This window comes from Pelodiscus sinensis, chromosome 1 (genome assembly GCF_052426305.1).
Source record: "Pelodiscus sinensis isolate ZL-2025 chromosome 1, ASM5242630v1, whole genome shotgun sequence".
Taxonomy (NCBI): domain Eukaryota; kingdom Metazoa; phylum Chordata; order Testudines; family Trionychidae; genus Pelodiscus; species Pelodiscus sinensis.
This window is the reverse complement of record NC_143052.1, coordinates 295138248-295155867: the sequence shown is the minus strand read 5'-3', so window position 1 is coordinate 295155867 and position 17620 is coordinate 295138248. Positions and strand designations below refer to the sequence as shown.

The following is a 17620-nucleotide window of genomic DNA, read 5'->3' as shown; positions in this document are numbered from 1 at the left end:
CTGGTCGCCACCACTCCACTGGCTGCAATGGGTCTGCTTTCAGCCAAACCAGTGATTTCAGCTCTCAGTGATTTCAACTCTTTAGCCACCAGCTGGACTGGCAAAGGAATCCAGCTTCCACTGGACTAGCAAAAGAAAAGTTTCCTCAGGGAGTCTGCTTTAGGTCTGCCCTTCAAACAAAGGGGAAAAGGGGCAGGTTGGGCTAGTCTTATAGCTCACACCTGACAGGTGTGAAGCAGGCTGACTCAAGCCTTACCCCAACTCAGTTCTCTCAACTCTGGAAGGGGGGAGGCTTGTCCCTCCGAGACCTCTTACCATGATGGTGGTGCCTCTTCTGCAAGCACTGGTGGCATGTTTTACAGTTCCCATATTTAGAGATAGCATGATTAGTGACCCCCACAACAGTCCCAAATTATTTACAATTCTCCACATTCCATTCCAACACTGACCCTCTATCAGCCCTGGCTGAATGGGATTTACATAGCCACACCTCAGATTCTCTCCTGAGCAGTATTTACATGTCAACAGTTAACAGTTAATTACCTTGCAGAGCTAAACAATTGTAGTGGACACACCCACCCCTCCTTTTAGCTGGCTGATAGCAAGCAGTAGTTCAGCCCCTGCTTACACTTCAGAAAGAATTATTGTAGATATCGGTGCAATTTGTTTAGATAAATGATTTTAAGGATTAATAGATGGTTCCAGTAACTAATACTGAGATGCAGGATTCTTGTTCCCACTGCCAAATGCCAAAACTAGTTTACTTCAGTGATATAGGACTGGGCCAAAAGCCCAGGGAAGGGAAGGTTACTCACCAGGTGCAGTAACTGTAGTTCTTTGAGATGGTTATCTCTGTGGGTGCTTCACTTTAGGTGCACCAGCACTGCTGCACCCACGGTTGGCAGACTTCTAGTAGCAGTGCCCTGTAGTTTGCTGTGTGTACAGAGCGCTGGCACACGACAGTTAGAATATTCATCTCATGCACACAGCCAACAGCCTCCTCAGTTCTTCTCTGACCCGGAAGTATACAGATCCAAAGTTGAGGGGAGGAGGGTGGGTGGTGGAACACCCCCGGGGACAACCATCTTGAAGAACTACAGTTACTGCACCTGATGAGTAATCTTTCCTTCTTCTTGGAGGAGTGTCCCTATGAGTGCTCCACCTTAGGTGACTAGTAAGCAGTGTTCGTGTTCGGTGGAGGGTGCTTCGGGCATTGTTGACTCAATAACTGTGAGTACAGTTCTGCCAAAGCATGTGTCTGTGTCCGCAAATGATTGTATTGTGTAATGTTGTATGAATGTGTGAACACCACAAGGACACTATTCGACGTTCTGGGCCTACAGATCAACCTGGAGAAGTGTATCCTTACACCAACCCAGACTATAGACTTATAGGAGCACACTTGGACTGTACCAAAGTGATAGCGTTGCTACCACAGCACAGATTCAAAGCTATCAAGGACTTAATATCATTCACGCAGGCCAGCCCATACATAAGGGCAAAACAGTGTCTACAACTACTAGGACACATGGCAGCTGCCACGTTCGTGGTACCGTATGCATGGCTGCGCATGAGACTGATGCAGGCCTGGCTGAGAACAGTGTATAGACCACACGTACACCACATAAACAAGCGCTTAGCGATGCCAAAAAGCATAAAATCCATACTAACATGGTGGAAGACTCACCACAATGTCTGCAAGGGGGAACCATTTCAACGCCCATCTGCAACGATTACAATTACACCAGACACACTGCTAGTAGGATTTGGAGCTCACCTGGATGAAAAGATAGTGCCGGGTCAATGGCGCAGAGACGAATCCGAAAACCAAATAAATGTTCTGGCATTCAGGGCAGTCCGCAATGCCTGCGCCCACTTCCAGGCTATAATATAGAACAAAATGGTACAAGTGTTAACAGACAACACCACGATGTTATACTACATCAATCGGCAAGGGGGAGTGCAATCAAACAAACTGTGTCAAGAAGCGGTGAAGCTATGGGAATGGTGTATCCCCAGTAACATAGCACTCATAGCCACCTATCTCCCGGGCCAGGAGAACATCATAGCAGACAGTCTCAGCAGGGATTTCTCCCACAATCACAAATGGGAAATCAACCCCAAAATGATAAAACACTTAGTCAAGAAATGGGGGTTTCCCTCGATAGAGCTATTTGCCACCAGCAAAAACAAGAAGGGTATGTCTAGACTACATGGCTCCGTTGACAGAGCCATGTAGATGAGTTTACTAGACATAGGAAAATGAAGCAGTGATTTAAATAATCGCTGCTTCATTTACATCAAAATGGCCGCCGCACTGTGCCGACGATCAGCTGATTGGCACAGCGGGACAGTCTAGATGCGCTGCGGTCGACAAGGGCAGCCTTTGTTGACTGCTCCGGTATGCCTCGTGAAACGTCGACAGAGCCATGTAGTCTAGACATACCCGAAGTGTCCATGCTACTGCTCAAGAGCGCGCAAAGGACACCAATTCATGGGAGAGGCATTCAGTATAAAGTGGGAAGCACCTCTAATGTATGCATTCCCACTGTTTCCAATGATTCAGCTCGCTATCCTGAAAATCAGGACAGGGCAAGGTTAATACTGATAGCACCCAAGTGGCCCAGACAGACCTGATACTCTTACCTGCTGCGGATACATGCCTGTCCACCAGACCCCTTTCCACCAGTCCAGTCTCTGTTGACACAGAAGGATGGCGGGAGCCACCGTCCCAATGTACAATCTTTTCATCTTCATGTATGGATGGTGATTGGCTGATGCCTTTAGAGGCCAACTAACCCAAAGAGGTACAGCAAATCCTAGTGAACAGCCATAGACCTACAACAAGGAGAACATACAATCAGAAATGGCACAGATTGAACATATGGTGCCTCAAACACAACTGCACTCCAACAAGATCAGAAGTGGCAGAAATACTCACTTACCTGTTAGAACTACACAAAACGGGTCTTTGAATAAGCTCAGTTACAGTACACCTCACTGCAATAATGGTACTGCATCACCCAATAGATGGCTACTCAACATTTACTCACCCATCCACCAAGTGGTTTCTACAAGACCCATTTCGAGCATGGGATCTCAACCTTGTCTTAAGGGCTCTTAGGGCAAACCATTTGAGCCACTAGCTACATGATCATTACTACAACTATCAATGAAGGTAGCCTTCCTAGTGGCAATTACATCAGCTAGCAGAGTGGGGGAGACAGGAGCACTTATGACACAACCACCTTACACAGTCTTCCATAAAGAAAAGGTGATACTTCAAACTCACCCTAAATTCCTTCAGGAAGTAATTAGCTCATTCCACTCTAAAGAGCCAATATACTTACCTGTCTTCTTTCCTAAGCTCCATAAAGATGACAGAGAAAGAACATTACATACCTTAGATAGAGGGCTGGCCCAAGCCATTTTGGCACCCCGGACCCCAGGTGCGCGGCGCCACCCCCGGGGCACACGGCCCCACCTCTGGGCACACGGCACATGCGCTACTCAGTCTGCCTGGCCACCGCCGATGCCGCGCAGCCTGGGGCGGGCTGCTCCTGGCCGTGCAGAGCTCTGCGGCCACGGGGGGAGGGGCGCAGCTGGCCGGTGCTGCGAGGGTTGACACGACCCCCGCCCTGGGCAGCCGCTGCAGCCCACCAGGAGCCAGGCACCCCCCATAGGTTGGCTCCCTGGGCAGCTGCCCGGCTAGCCCACCCCTTAGTCCAGCCCTCCTTAGATGTAGAGCAATCACCTTCTGTCTTAAGCGAACAGAACCCTTTCAGAAATCCCCAAGAGTATTCATCTCATCCACTGAAAGGTCAAAAGGGTTACCCATATCCAAACAAAGGCTTTCTAAGTTGATATCGGACTGCATATGCCTGGCCTACAACATATCAACAGAGAATCCCCCCTCCTCCCCACGACCATAAGGGCTCATTCCATGAGAGCTATGGCAATGACAACAGCCTTCCTCAGTGGAATCCCAACCTCTTTCTGGGAGTCTGAGCCCTGTCCTGGTCCCTGGGGCTTGAAAGTTGGTCTAGCCCATTATCCTGGGCATCCCCAGGAGGTTTATTTGTGGGTGATGCCCTGTCACTTAAGGTTCTGGAGTCTGACTCCATTTGCATCATCCTTATCTGTAGTTGTCTTGCTCTTCAGTCCTATTTCTCAATTTCAGGCAGTGCTTACACTGCTGCGTGTTACGAGTCTGTCCCAGGCAACGGACACAGTGAGGCTATGTCTACACTACGGGTTTTTTGGGTTTTTTTGCGGAAGGGCAATGCAAATGTAGCGCTGATTAGCATTTTCGTGCACTTCATTTGCATAGTCCATGTGGGGCCATTGCATGCCCAGGGACAGCTCTGGCTCCATGACACAAAGAAAAAAGCTGTAGCATCCAAAGAAGCTGGGCAACCACAGCACACACTAATAAATCTTAGATGTCCCTCAAGGATGCTACAGCTTTTTTCTGTGTGTCATGGACAAAAAATGAGGAGTAACGTTAGTTCGAACCAAGGGGTTTGGTTCGAACTAACGTGTCCCAGCGCGCACTTTCACTTTTGAAACAGCTGTTGAGCGGAGTAAAGTGCCGGCGAGATCATGCTAATGAAGCATGATATATTTAAATATATTAGAGGGATAAATTCCAGGGAGGGAGAAGAATTATTTAAGCTCAATACCAATGTGGACACAAGAACAAATGGATATAAGTTGGCTATTAGGAAGTTTAGACTTGAAATTAGGCGAAGGTTTCTAACCATCAGAGGAGTGAAGTTCTGGAACAGCCTTCCAAGGGAAGTAGTGGGGGCAAAAGACCTATCTGGCTTCAAGATAAAGCTAGATGGGTTTATGAAGGGGATGGTTTGATGAGGTAACATGATCTTGGCAATTAATTGACCTTTCACTATCAGTGGGAAATAGGCCAATGGTGGGAAGATAGGAGTTGCTATAGAGAACTTTTTTCTGGGTGTCTGGCTCGTGAGTTTTGCCCACATGCTCAGGGTTCAGCTGATCACCATATTTGGGGTCAGGAAGGAATTTTCCTCCAGGGTAGATTGGCAGAGGCCCTGGAGGTTTTTCGCCTTCCTCTGTAGCATGGGGCATGGGTCACTAGCGGAAGGATTCTCTGCATCTTGGGGTCTTTGAACCATCATTTCAAGGATTTCAATATCTGAGATATAGGTAAGAGGATTATTCTAGCAGTGGGTGGGGTCAGACTAGATGATCAAAATGGTCCCTTCTGACCGTAAAGTCTATGAGTCTATCTTCAGGAGAATGGTTTTGTGGTTCTCGATCCAACAGCTGCCCCTCTTTCAGTTCTGATTGATGTGTAATTGTCGGCTTGTTTCCCGTGGGGGTGGGTTGCCTCACTATAGAGGGGGTGGAAGAATTGGTTTTATTGTGTGTGGTCTGAGTTTGCTGATAGGAGGGTGATCTCCTTAAGCTACACTCCAGAGAATATGAGTAACGGCTGCCATGATAACTGTGCCTGTATCGACAGTCATAACATCTTGGGGAGTATCTGTGGTAGTGTCTGCTTCCGTATATGTCCTGGTTTCTGGAACCAGTGGAAAGTGTGGGAGTTCTGAGTGATCTGGATCTGCCCCTTGAGTGCACCAGAGAAAATGGTGAGTATCAATGCCGATGGCAATAGCGTGGAGAGAGGGAGGTGCGAGTCGGTGAGTAGTGACACAGTCTCGAAGATGGGTATGCTGGTAAGTGCCCGGAATGAATTGATTGAGCCAGAGATGGTGAAGGTGGTTCTGGTGAAAAAGAAGTGTGCTCCAGGCTTGGCGCTGGCTGAAGTGTCAGTGCAGGCACGGCCAATGCCGTAAGAACTGGTGCAGCTATGGGCGATGCTGCCGGCACTGTCTGTGTCGTTGGTGCTGGGTCTGCGTTCAGTGCCGGTCTGGTTTCCATGACAGATACTAGTGCCGCCTGTGTTGTCGGTGCCAGACTAGGCACCAACATGCTTTGGACTTGTTTTTGTTTATCGGCCTGGCGAATAGGAGCCGCGCCTAAAGTACCCGGCTTGTCTCCTGTGCTAACCTGTGTTGAAGGTAGGGAGCAAGAAGGAGAAGGTCTTTTAGTATGAGTCGACTTTGGTGAAGAAGGTTGGCATCTGGCAACTGCCAGAGATTTGGAAGGGCAGGGGGAGTCAGAGCTTAGAGCAATGGGGACATTTCTGAGGGATATGTCCCTCGCCCAGGCACCTTATACAAGAGGAATGTCCATCTGAGGCGGGCATTAGCTCACAGCAAGTGAAACCCGGTGAGCCTGGCATGGTAGAAGTAGTATTGAAGGTGTTTTTTTTAAATGAAAGTACTCAACTCTAACTTCTTGAAACCCGGTGAGCCTGGCATGGTAGAAGTAGTATTGAAGGTGTTTTTTTTAAATGAAAGTACTCAACTCTAACTATGAACTACTAACTAACTAATAACTATTAACTATATACAATTTGTTCTATCTCAATTCCTAACAGGATTGAATGCGAGAGGGAGCTCACTCCACCTGTGCCCAAGGACGGTTAGGAGGAACTGGCGGGAGCCGGACCGCGCGTGATCAGAAAACGGCGCAAATGGTGCGAGACAGCCAACACACATGCGCAGTCCAGTGGACTATTGCTGAAAAGATCTCTGATCTGCGGCGCCAGGACAAGCCCGACAACTACAGTAGAGCACCCCTGGGACACTACTCGAAGAAGAACTATCAGTAGCTGTAAATGTCAGGTTCATTGCCTCTTCACAGATACGAACTCTTCATCTTCATTTACCCAACCTATATAGATTCCCTTAAAGTCCATACAAGTGTGGATGCTCTCTTGCGCAAAAGCGATGTGTTTTGAGGTGTGGACATGCTTTTGCACAAGAAGTTTTTACACAAGAACTCTTCCGCAAAAGACTTCTTGCACAAAAACCTTGTAGTGTAGACGTAGCCAGAGAAATACAGTGGGCAATACTCACTGCTGAGCTGAATACCAGGGGATCCTACTGAGCCAAATCCATCCTTAGTAGAACTCTGCTGAACTCCATACAAGTTCATCATGGACGAATTTTGTCCATGGGATTGTATAGGGATGTACGTCATTGTTGAATTTGATCCATTTAATTCATATGGGAAACTAAATTAAATGCAGTCTCTCTAAAAAAAAGTGCTAATGGAAAGAAACTAGTGATCATTTTATTTAAAGAGATGAATATTGACAGGCTTTATCACTCCAGTTATTATATTAAACACAATATTATAGGAAGAGATTGAACTGTGCTACTAACACCATTGTCACAAAATTGCACTCTAGTGGCCTAATTTTCACTGGTTCTGAGTAGAGATGAGCAATGTGCATTGTCTGCAGGAAGACGGAAACCACTCAGCTCACCAGACTGTGATCGAATCAAATCAGCTTATAAATCTATAAAATTAAAAGGCACATACCATGCTAAATATTCAAAAAAAAAGTGTAAGGTATCATTTGTTTTTCCTATGAATCTCTCATGTCTTTCAATTTCCAGATTATAGTGGCCCAGGTATCACCTACAACAAATGTAACTGGGCTGGCTGTGTCATGGCAAAAATAGACTAATGATATTTGTACAATAGGTCTTCACTGAACTGTAGAGGAAATTGTTCATGTAAGGTACTAATGAAAGGATTTCATGTGTTCTGATCAGGCTCAGCTCACAACCTGGTGAGATGCAGAGCCATAACTAAGAATTTTTGCATCTGGGGCAATATATTAATTATGTTCCCCCCTTCCTTAGGTTAACACACATCACGCTCTTTACTTTTGCAGCTTAATATTTTCACTTATTACACTCTTATTACATCTTTGCACCCCTGATTATGATACACTTGGCACTTGCACCATCCTTGTTATGGCCCTGGTGAGATGAGAGGTTTCAACTTCCATATAATGTCAATGGGTGAAGAGGGACCCAAGCAATCTGCAGCCAAAAACAGATTTAAGCTAACAGATTATGGGTGTGGTAGTTTGACATTTTTATAACAGAAGGATGGGTTAAAAAACCAACCAGGGAGGAAACCACACACGTTATCCAGAGCAGTTGGAGAATAACCAGAATGGTTGATGCTATCGTTTAATCTTCAGGTTCTTTAAACTGAACATTTCACATCATGCTTCAAGCAAAAATTGACTTTTGTTCAAATAAAAATATCTCTGCAGTATATACACAAGCATAATCTTAAATACTGCAGCATAACAATATTATAATATTACAGTATTATATCTTAAATATAAGAGGTAAAGAGCTACTATTTCTAATTAATGAACCACCTCAAGATATTTGTAAATTTCAATGTCATGTTGATCCTATAAGGAAAACAAACTCCACAATCTAAAGTTTAGTTCTAGTAGGAACTCTGTCCTGGAGGTTTTGTATACTCTTTCCAGTCAGCTTTCTTACAGAGCTTCCTGTTGCTGCTTGAAAACTATTTTTCAGTCTGGATTTCTAAAAACAGGGTAGAGATGGAGCTGATGATCATGTTTATTTGCATTTACACAACAACTCATCAGAAACACATAAGGTAGTGGAAATAACCAAGGTTTGGACAATGGGTAGCACAACCAAAATGTTAGACCTAATTAATGGAACAATGCTTTTAAAATCAACTTTTAAAATCTTTGACGTATACCTATTCAGGTCATGGGGAGAAGGCAGTGTTTGGAGTGATATACAGAGAACTATCTTTGGAGCATAAAACACAGGGAATAGTATAGGGCCTATTCCTTTCTATTTATTCCCATGGCACAAAATTAAATCATTCACCCTAGTGTTTAGAAGAGAAGGAAAGAGCTTTCTTGTTAATCAGAATGGTTCCTTCTTTTACATCAACTGCTAAATGAATGTCATATATTATTTCCCTTTTCCCAATTCTGTATGGTGACATCTATAAATCCAGACATGAGACATCCATGGACTTCACTGGAAGTTCTCAGAATTTAGGATCTGATCCAAAACTTGTTGAAGTCAGTAGAAAAACTATCCCAGTGAGCTTTGGATCAGGCCCTTACACTGGTGTCATTGTAACCTCTCCAGATCTTGGTGCTCTGTAATGGTTTCTGGTAGTTGTGAAAAGCCCAAACCCATAAAATACAGTAAGTGCCATGCTTTGAATTTTGTATCTATCTATTCACCATGTACAGCCATAGAGCTGACCAAGGAAACACTGTTAAGGCATCCACATCCCAACACTCACATATTATCACCAGATCCCATTCTGACACATGTTGACGTTGTAAGAGCAGTGCTTTTCGTAAAATGTTCGGTGTATTATTGAACAGATCCCAGATGCAACGGTGAGAGAAAATAAGGTGCTTACATGTGCCTTCTGCATATCCCAGTTGCGGGAGGGGGGGAGGTCGTATAAGGAGCTCTCCTATGGAGTGAAAGAAATAGGGAACATAGAAATAGGGAGCATAGGGAGATGTTAGACCCTCTGAACACAGTGGTTCTTTTCAGTTGTCACTTCAAAACTATTCTCCCTTACTCTTGTCTTCCTCACAGCTGTTCTGTTCGCTTCGGATTTCCAGATGCAGAAATGTGTTAAGCGCGGGTCTCTCCAGTAGGGCTTTTCGGTGAAATGGTTGTCAACACTTCTGAGGCTGCTTCACACTGACGTGCTCACCTTTCAGATCTTACTGATTGCCTCGGTATCTCCGCAAAGCACAACTCCTCTTCCGCAGTCACATCAGATCTTTCAAATGCATACTGAAGATTTTCAGCGGGACAGAATCCGCCCCGCCCCGACCCTCTCAAAGTTCAGCCAAACACATCGGCAACTTTCAATAGCTATGCAGCTGCAACCGGAAGGGTTAACTAAAGAATCCGACCTCTGAAAAACCCACGGCCAGTGTGACACATTCCAAATAAGTAAGTAAGTAAGTAAGAAAAGAAAGAAAGAAAGAAAAGAAAGAAAGAAAGAAAGAAAGAAAGAAAGAAAGAAAGAAAGAAAGAAAGAAAGAAAGAAAGAAAGAAAGAAAGAAAGAAAGAAAGAAAGAAAGATCTGCTGAAATTTACCCACAAATTACTTTTCGTCACGTTTCAATAAAATATAATATTTAGTGTTATCATTCATAAGAAAATTCCAGCTAGCCTCCCCTCTCTATCCCAAAAAAGTTAAATGTTAGCGCAAAGTGTTCTAGGTGCTCCAACGTCAGATCAAATGGCTAACCACCAATTATTTTTCCATTTTCTTTTTTTCTTACGAAGGCAGGAGATAAAAGGCAGGAGATGAAAGACCGTCAGGAGGTATATTATTATAAATGCTGACCACCAGACGCTGCAGATGTTAAATTTAAGAATCACCAAAGTATCAACATTTTAACTGCAGCATTCTGAGGACAGGGAAAAGAAGAAAGGACGGTCTCAAAGCAGCCGCTGCCTGCCTGCTATACGCCCACGGGTTTCACTGGTTAGGGTGTCTGCGGGATACAGATAAGCCTTGGGTGCAAAAACTAAGCGAACATTAGTTATTTAGAGAGAAGTATTTGCCACTTTGCAGAAGTGATAATGCTATCTGTGGGGCTGAGTTGTAAATGTTACGAGACTTTCAGTTACGGCCATTTTTCACTCCGAATGACCATAACAATTCAGATCTAGGCAGAGCAATATTCAGTGCAAAAGATGAGCTTCGGACAAGCGCTTCATTTTTAGACCTCCTCTTCCGTACTCATACGTGATGCCCACCCTCTCCCCCACAATGTTGTAGGAAAAATACAGCCTATCACTTCCAATCTCAACTGGGTATCCGGGCCGGCAAGAGTTGAAATGTACTTGGCGCGCACTGCAAACCAATTTTCTGTTTATAAACAAAGCCACCAGCAGACCAATAAAATGAATGCAGGTGCACTGTCAGTATTAATTCATGCTTTAAGGGAAGGAGATACTTCTATGACAAATTTCTGGCTCTCGAAGAACAACCTATCAAAATGAAAGTCTGAAATGTCAAAAACACATATTTCAGTTTTAGTGTTGCAAGAGGAAAAACACAGTTATTTTAGTTAGCTACTAGAAGTTGAAAGTTTCACTTATTTTTCAGCAAGTTACAAGTTAATTTCCGAGTTGGTGTCATAATTTCTGTCTTGGTATTCTTTTCTGCATTTTGGACAATAATTGTTCATATTCCAGAAGCTAAAAATCTAAATCGGAATCAGTCTTGGACACACTCTTTGCCCACAAAGTTCTTGAGTCCGTGTCATTTGCTGAAGTACTTTTAGTGTAAAAATATTTCATTTTCACTATACCTTCTTTGCACCAATATTGCAGGCGTTATATTGTTGAAGTCACTAGGAAATCAAATAGTTAAGTATTTGGTGTCCTGTTTATATAGAACCATCGCACATCTGTACATCTATTCCAGGATTTCTATTTATTCTTTAAAACAAAAGCAGGGGCGCTTTTTTTTTTTTTTACAATGATGGGTTTTTTTTCTGATTCTTTGAACTTTTTTTTAATTGTAGTGTTTGAATTATGTTAAAATGTGAGGTAATTTTGTACCTTATATTAAATGTTAAGTACCTGTCTATGTGCCAAGAGAGGGGAAAAGAAGAGAACAGGGAGGCACCCGGTATTGTGAACTGTTTACCATATGGGGACATATTATGTATTCCGCGTGCACCCCAAAATCCCTTGGAAGTATGTGGCTTCAAGCTCCTCAATCCAAATCAGAGACTCAGTTACTGACTCTCTTTTATTGAGTGAGATAACTGGCATAAACCAAAATAAAAGATAATTCGTTGTACAATGAGAAGGGCACCGAAAACCTCAGTCATATCGCCAGCCGGTACTTGTGCTCACCTTTGCATTGGAGACCAAATTATTTATTTCGTGGTTACCAAAAGAATATTAATATAATTATGCCACTATAGAAACATAACATAAATCTATCTATACAAATGAGTCAGCATACAGAGCCATGTGAATTCTATATGCAAATATAGGCAAGATTTAATATGATAGGAACAGGAAGCCAGCTACCTTGCGATTCTCGTGAAAAATACAACCCAAACTATAGCTTCCGTGACATTTTCAAAGTAAAGGTACCCCCAAAAAATAGAATGCTAAGAAATCTGACATCAACAGGATAATTTGCATGTTTACCTTCTTTCAAACAAGTTGTCCATCAAACAGACATTTAGTTGATCCCAGCAGTCAATATTTTGACAGGGGGAACCAAAAAGAGGAGACAAACAATATTTCCGTCTGTAAATAAGCATTAAACACATTGTATTACTAGTTCTTCGGGGCATATATCCCTGGGGGCACACAGAGGTCTTCCGGGGGTACATCAGCTCGTCTAGATATTTGCCTAGTTTTACATCAAAATACGTGGAAAGCACTGTTACAATAGTTACATTCAATTTGATTTTATAATTATATGGTGAATATGAGACAGACAGCATTTTTTCTAAGAATGTGCTATGACAATGTAGTGGGTTTATGTCTGATTTTGCAAGCAAGTAGTTTGTAAGTGAGCTGAATCTTGGGGGTAGATAAATCAGACTCCTGATATGGGTACAGTAATCTGGAAAGGTTTGAGAGCCACTGCTTCAGTCAAAAGTTGCCCCCCTCCAATGTGGCTAATTATTAAAACGATATATTTTTAAAAATCACATCCCTGTTTGAGTGTTGTGGCGAATGTTCCAAAATAAGAACGGGTTAAGGATTATAGACACACACATCCCAACAACACGAGAGATGCTGACCAAATGCAGAGTATTTTATTTCATTTCTTACGAGTAATATATGCTTAATTCAGTATATAGGGAAAAGCACATTTGCAAACCCCTGCTAATTGACTTAAGAGACTCGCTCAGATCACATTTTGTAATTGCACGTGCAGAGTGTTTTTCCTCCTTTGTTTAAGACGGTTTTGCTCCGAGACAGTCTAGTTCCTTGTATTTACCTTCTTAGGAACTTTATTTTACGTCATGTGCTACTCTAAAATGTAATAAAAGCTTTACTTCATTATTGTATGTTTTCATTCCTACAATATCACAATGAACAACTAACTTTAGATTCTTAGCATTTACCCATGTACTTTGCTGATAACCGGAATATTATCAAGCACATGAGCGAAACTAAAGCTTCCAGAGATCCCTGTTAATTTATACAAATCATCCAGTCCTTAAAAACCTGGTCGGGCATGCTTGATGTATGTGGTGATAAAAAAAATAAATATGAAATGCAGCAGTAGGAACAGCAGAAGCCCACAGACAAAATAATCTCGGGTAGAATCGTATTAATCGGAAGTTGCTGATTCCTTCAGCTTCAGGGTGAGGACTGAGCCCTGAAGCGCAGACTGTCCATTTTCTCGGTAGGTTTCCCCACACCACGTTTTTCAATACTTTTTTTTCGTACTGACTAAACGGATGTCTTGGAAGCGATTCGTTTTTTCTAGCTACCCTAATACGAGCCCCATTCGGGACTCCGTAACCCTTTCGACGCTTTGGAATCGCGAAGTAGGTGCTAGGCTTTATTTCCCCTGCCCCAGCTGCCTCGTGGAGCTTTAAGGGGTTGGAATAACAGAGGAAACTTCAGGACTCCCGGAAAACTCCAACCTCTATTAAGTAAAACTCTCGGGAATTGATTCAGAATAATATCTGTTTCGGTTTAGACACAGCCACAGGGTGTCAGATTATGTTGCCAGACATAACGAAAACACCCACCTATTACCCATCCTTTCCTCTTTAAATATATCCGATCCTCTTCTACGAACGAACGTACTCACAAAACCCTCTCAGCTGTACTGGACATTTAGAAAGAACAGGATAGGGTTTTAATTGAGGCTACTAACAATTTCTCTCCGGATCACGGGATATTTTTCCTTTTAAAAGTTTACAGCGATTTAAATGTGCTTTGTTTAGTGAGAGTCACTAAACTAGTATGATCCAGATATAGAAGGGCAAGAGTGATGAAAATTTTCCTATTTTAGGATATAGTCTCACAAAGCATGAGCTAAGAAACACTGCTTGGATACACGCCATTTCACTGTAAAATATATTTGTTCCTCTCCTGTCTTCCCTTTAGAACATATCATTTACGTTTTCTGTTCTCGTTTCAGTTATAGGTGAATAGAAGGTGGATTTCAATCGTGATATAGAAATCTCGCTGATTTCATACTAAGAAGCGAGACTGAAATGTAACCACTTCAGGGAAAAAGTGAGCTGTTAAAAGCTATTAGTAAACAGTGCCTAATCAAATAAACATCAAATAGTCTAGTAGCACCTTAAAGACTAACAAAACATATATCATGAGCTTTCGTGGGCATCTGAAGAAGTGGGTTGTGCCCACGAAAGCTCATGATATATGTTTTGATAGTCTTTAAGGTGCTACTAGACTATCTGTTGTTTTTTAAGTTTTTCCTGTTTCAGACTAACTCAGCTATCCCTCTGAAGCTTTTCAAATAAACATCGTTATTCTAGAAGTATTTTTTTAAGAAAAGAAAGGTCCCGAATCTCAATAGAAGGAAATTGGATTCGATCTACTTGACTGATTCTGAAATATGATATTTTTACTTAATGTGTTTGGTTTTTGCCAAGAAAATTATAAGAGCTTGAAAAAAGAGGTAAACAAAGGAACACTACAAACTGGTGATCAGCCATAGTAAATCTCTTTTTAGAATCCATACGTTTAAAACGTGAATTTTGGCATTTCTGTTTGACTGCTCTTGCTAATGACTTGATTCAAAATAAACAAACAAAAACACAGAAAGGTTTTCTTTCCAAAAGGCGGAGTTTCCCAGGAATTTCATCTGAACCCCTTTTGGGCTTTTGAGTATAACTGGACACGGAGTCTGACTGATTTCCCTGGACAACTAACTTGGCACGAGTGGAGGTGTAGTGTTATATGCACTGATCACTGATCAAACTGTTAACACGTGTCTTCTCGCTTCCTTAGTGTACAGCTGTGTGTCTAACATACAACCTATTTAGCTATGTCCAACTTCTCTTAAAATATGAGCCCTGATTAAAGACATCGACATTTGGTATATAGTTCTTGAAAGCCCGTATTAAAGTACATTAAACAAAGGATACAGACAACAATACGGCAAATAAGAACTTTTGGTTGTGAACTTCACACACTCCCTATGTCATTAAGAAAAACCATATGTATCATGTAAGCTTTACGTACATAACATCCATTTTCTGATCAGCTAAGTAATCCACAGCCCTTCTGAAAATGAAGTGTCATTCTTCCAATTACCTCCTTCTAAACTTGGAGAAAGTTATATTGGCTTAAATCAGCTTTTTACCAACAAAGTAGCTATTAAAATAACCTTAAAATGCATCTATTTTGACTGTACTAAAACCCGCCCATTATGGAGGCGATTTTGACAATGCTAGACATGAGACGAGAAACTAATGTAACTTTGTATGCAGCGTTGTTGCCCTGCTGGTCCCAGGATATCAGATAGATAAGGTTGATGAGGTAATGTCTTTTATTGGACCAACTTCTGCCGGAGAGCAAGCGAACGAGACTTTCCAGCTTCACAGAGCTCTTCTTCAGGTCTCTCTTTCAAAACTGGAAAGCTTGCTCTACTAAAAGAGATTATCTCACTCACCTTGTCTCTTCATCTACCTTTGTTTATTTGTAAACACGGGTCGAGCAACCACCAAACAAAGTGCCTACAGTACAGAAGCTGTCGAATAGAGCTTCATCCAAAAGATCCGTTGCTGACGGTAAGAATTGGAGTGTGTACAAGTTTGCAAGCTGGCTTCTCTCTGCTGACTCAGAACAGCAGTGTAGGTCACAAGAAGTTTCCTAAAGGTATCTAAATTCGAAAAATTTAAGCTTTTCTTTAGAGACTTCTAAGGGGCTGCTGTGAGATTTCTCAAGACAATGCTTTTTACTAAAATTCAACCTGCATCTGGGCAATTACCCTGAGTTTGTAAGCCAGGGTTTGGAGACTAGCTTGCATGCTTGCTTTTTGCTATTCAACGGTTTATTTAACCTTTTGCTTTTATCCTCCGTCCATTCCGTCACAACAATCCATTTAATTTCTCCTAAAAGGGTATTTTAAAAAGCTATTCCAATGACTCACAATCCTTTTTGTCGAGCATTTTTAGAAAAGCATTAAGTGATATATCCTAACTACGTCCAATTCTGGAGTCTTACCAAGCATGCTTGTTCATCGTTTACTCATTAGTTTGGCTTTTTATTGCTATCATTAAGTGTTCACATAATTAATTATACACGTTATGAAAAAATATGTCAAAAACCTGCATTTTCTGAAGGGGCTTTCACCTTACACACTGAAGGAAATCGGTCCTGTGAGCGACACCGAACATTGTCTATTTCCAGACAGGTTTATTTTAATTATTGGGAGGGGGGGCTAACTATAGCACAGCAGAAAAAAATACCCATAGTGCTATGGAAAAGTTCAGCGAGGATGAGCAAACTGTCGGCTGATGCGGAAACAAGCAGCAGCAGCAAGGAAGGGAGCGAGAGTTCTCATTCCCAAGTGCAAAGCTGTAAAGAAGATAAGCCAGGATCAGGGTACAAGATAAGAAAATAACCACAATATATGTATTTATTTCACTGTCGTTCAGAGTTTTCTATGATTATAAAAATGAGGCACAGTGCAGATTTCCTCCTCCCTCCCCCCCCCCCACCACTTTGCATTAAGATGAGCGTGGGCGCACGAGGGGTGTGGGTTCAAACTGACTATTTTAAAAATAATATTAGGAAAAGAATCAATTGTGATGTAACATAAACAACAGGAAATCACCCGAGCAGGAACCACTCGACGGGAAAGAAAAAAAAAACTCGGATTCTCTCCCGGTCCATACTTTCTGTTCAAACGCAGTTTCTCTCCCTACATATCCACTGCAATTTTTTAAGAACACTCACATCACTCGGTTCATTAGCGCAAAATCGTTTAGTCTCGTTTCACTCCTTCAATTCCTTTCTGTAATGAGCATAAGTATATGCTCATTAGAGAGAGAAAAAGAGAGATGGGCTTGGTGCTAGCAGAAAGGATTTCTCCTTCTAAACATAGAAGGTTCCCAATCCCGCAGAAGTTTAATAAATGCTTCTTAGAGGTAACAGGAGGCAACACCAGCTTCTTGCTGACCCTAAGTAAGAAATTAGGAAGCGTTTAGCAGGTCCACACAAGTCCGGTGCCCGGCCTCCCCTTTCCATAATTTACCAGCAAACTTTCAAGCAGAGAAGGTACCACTGGAACCACCCCCTCCAATGGTCCCTAAGAGACAGGGGACAAGAAGCTCTGTAAAAGCGTATATTCTTTCAGCTTGTTAACAACACAGTTAAGCCCACGGAAAGATCCTATCTCTCGTGACTTCACCCGTATCAACTTACCCTGGAGTCAGTCACTCCCCTCACTGCTCTGCTTTTCTAAACTATTTTAGTCCAAATGTGGAAAAATTAAATGTGTAGCAGAAAGAGGGGACCGAGCGGTTGGAAACTGAGAAGATGAACACTTCAAGACAAGCCAATTTTATTTCGTTTCACGGGAAGGCCCTCTTGCAATATGCCTTGTTTACATTTAGTCCTGAGACGCTGGCCTTAGGCCAGAAAAGTGCAGTTTCATTTCATGGATGGCGAAGGGGAATTGTAACTTATTCCACATCAGCTTTAAA

The 17620-nt window shown here is 42.4% G+C and overlaps 1 long non-coding RNA gene across 12 annotated transcripts in view; it reads right to left on the bottom strand.

Annotated features, from left to right (window-relative positions):
* Positions 1 to 907: 907 nt before the first annotated feature.
* LOC149525766 (uncharacterized) overlaps positions 908 to 17620 on the bottom strand; it is an 86959-nt gene continuing 70246 nt past the window's right edge. For 5 of the 12 annotated variants that reach the window (XR_016348513.1, XR_016348518.1, XR_016348517.1 and 2 more), the window contains 2 exons: positions 2647 to 2838; positions 915 to 1883 (listed from right to left, as the gene is read on the bottom strand). This is a non-coding gene — a long non-coding RNA (uncharacterized LOC149525766). Of the gene's footprint in view, positions 1884 to 2646; positions 2839 to 16153; positions 16491 to 17620 lie in introns of those variants that run through there. The other 7 variants (XR_016348509.1, XR_016348511.1, XR_016348514.1 and 4 more) reach the window with 4 other exon arrangements.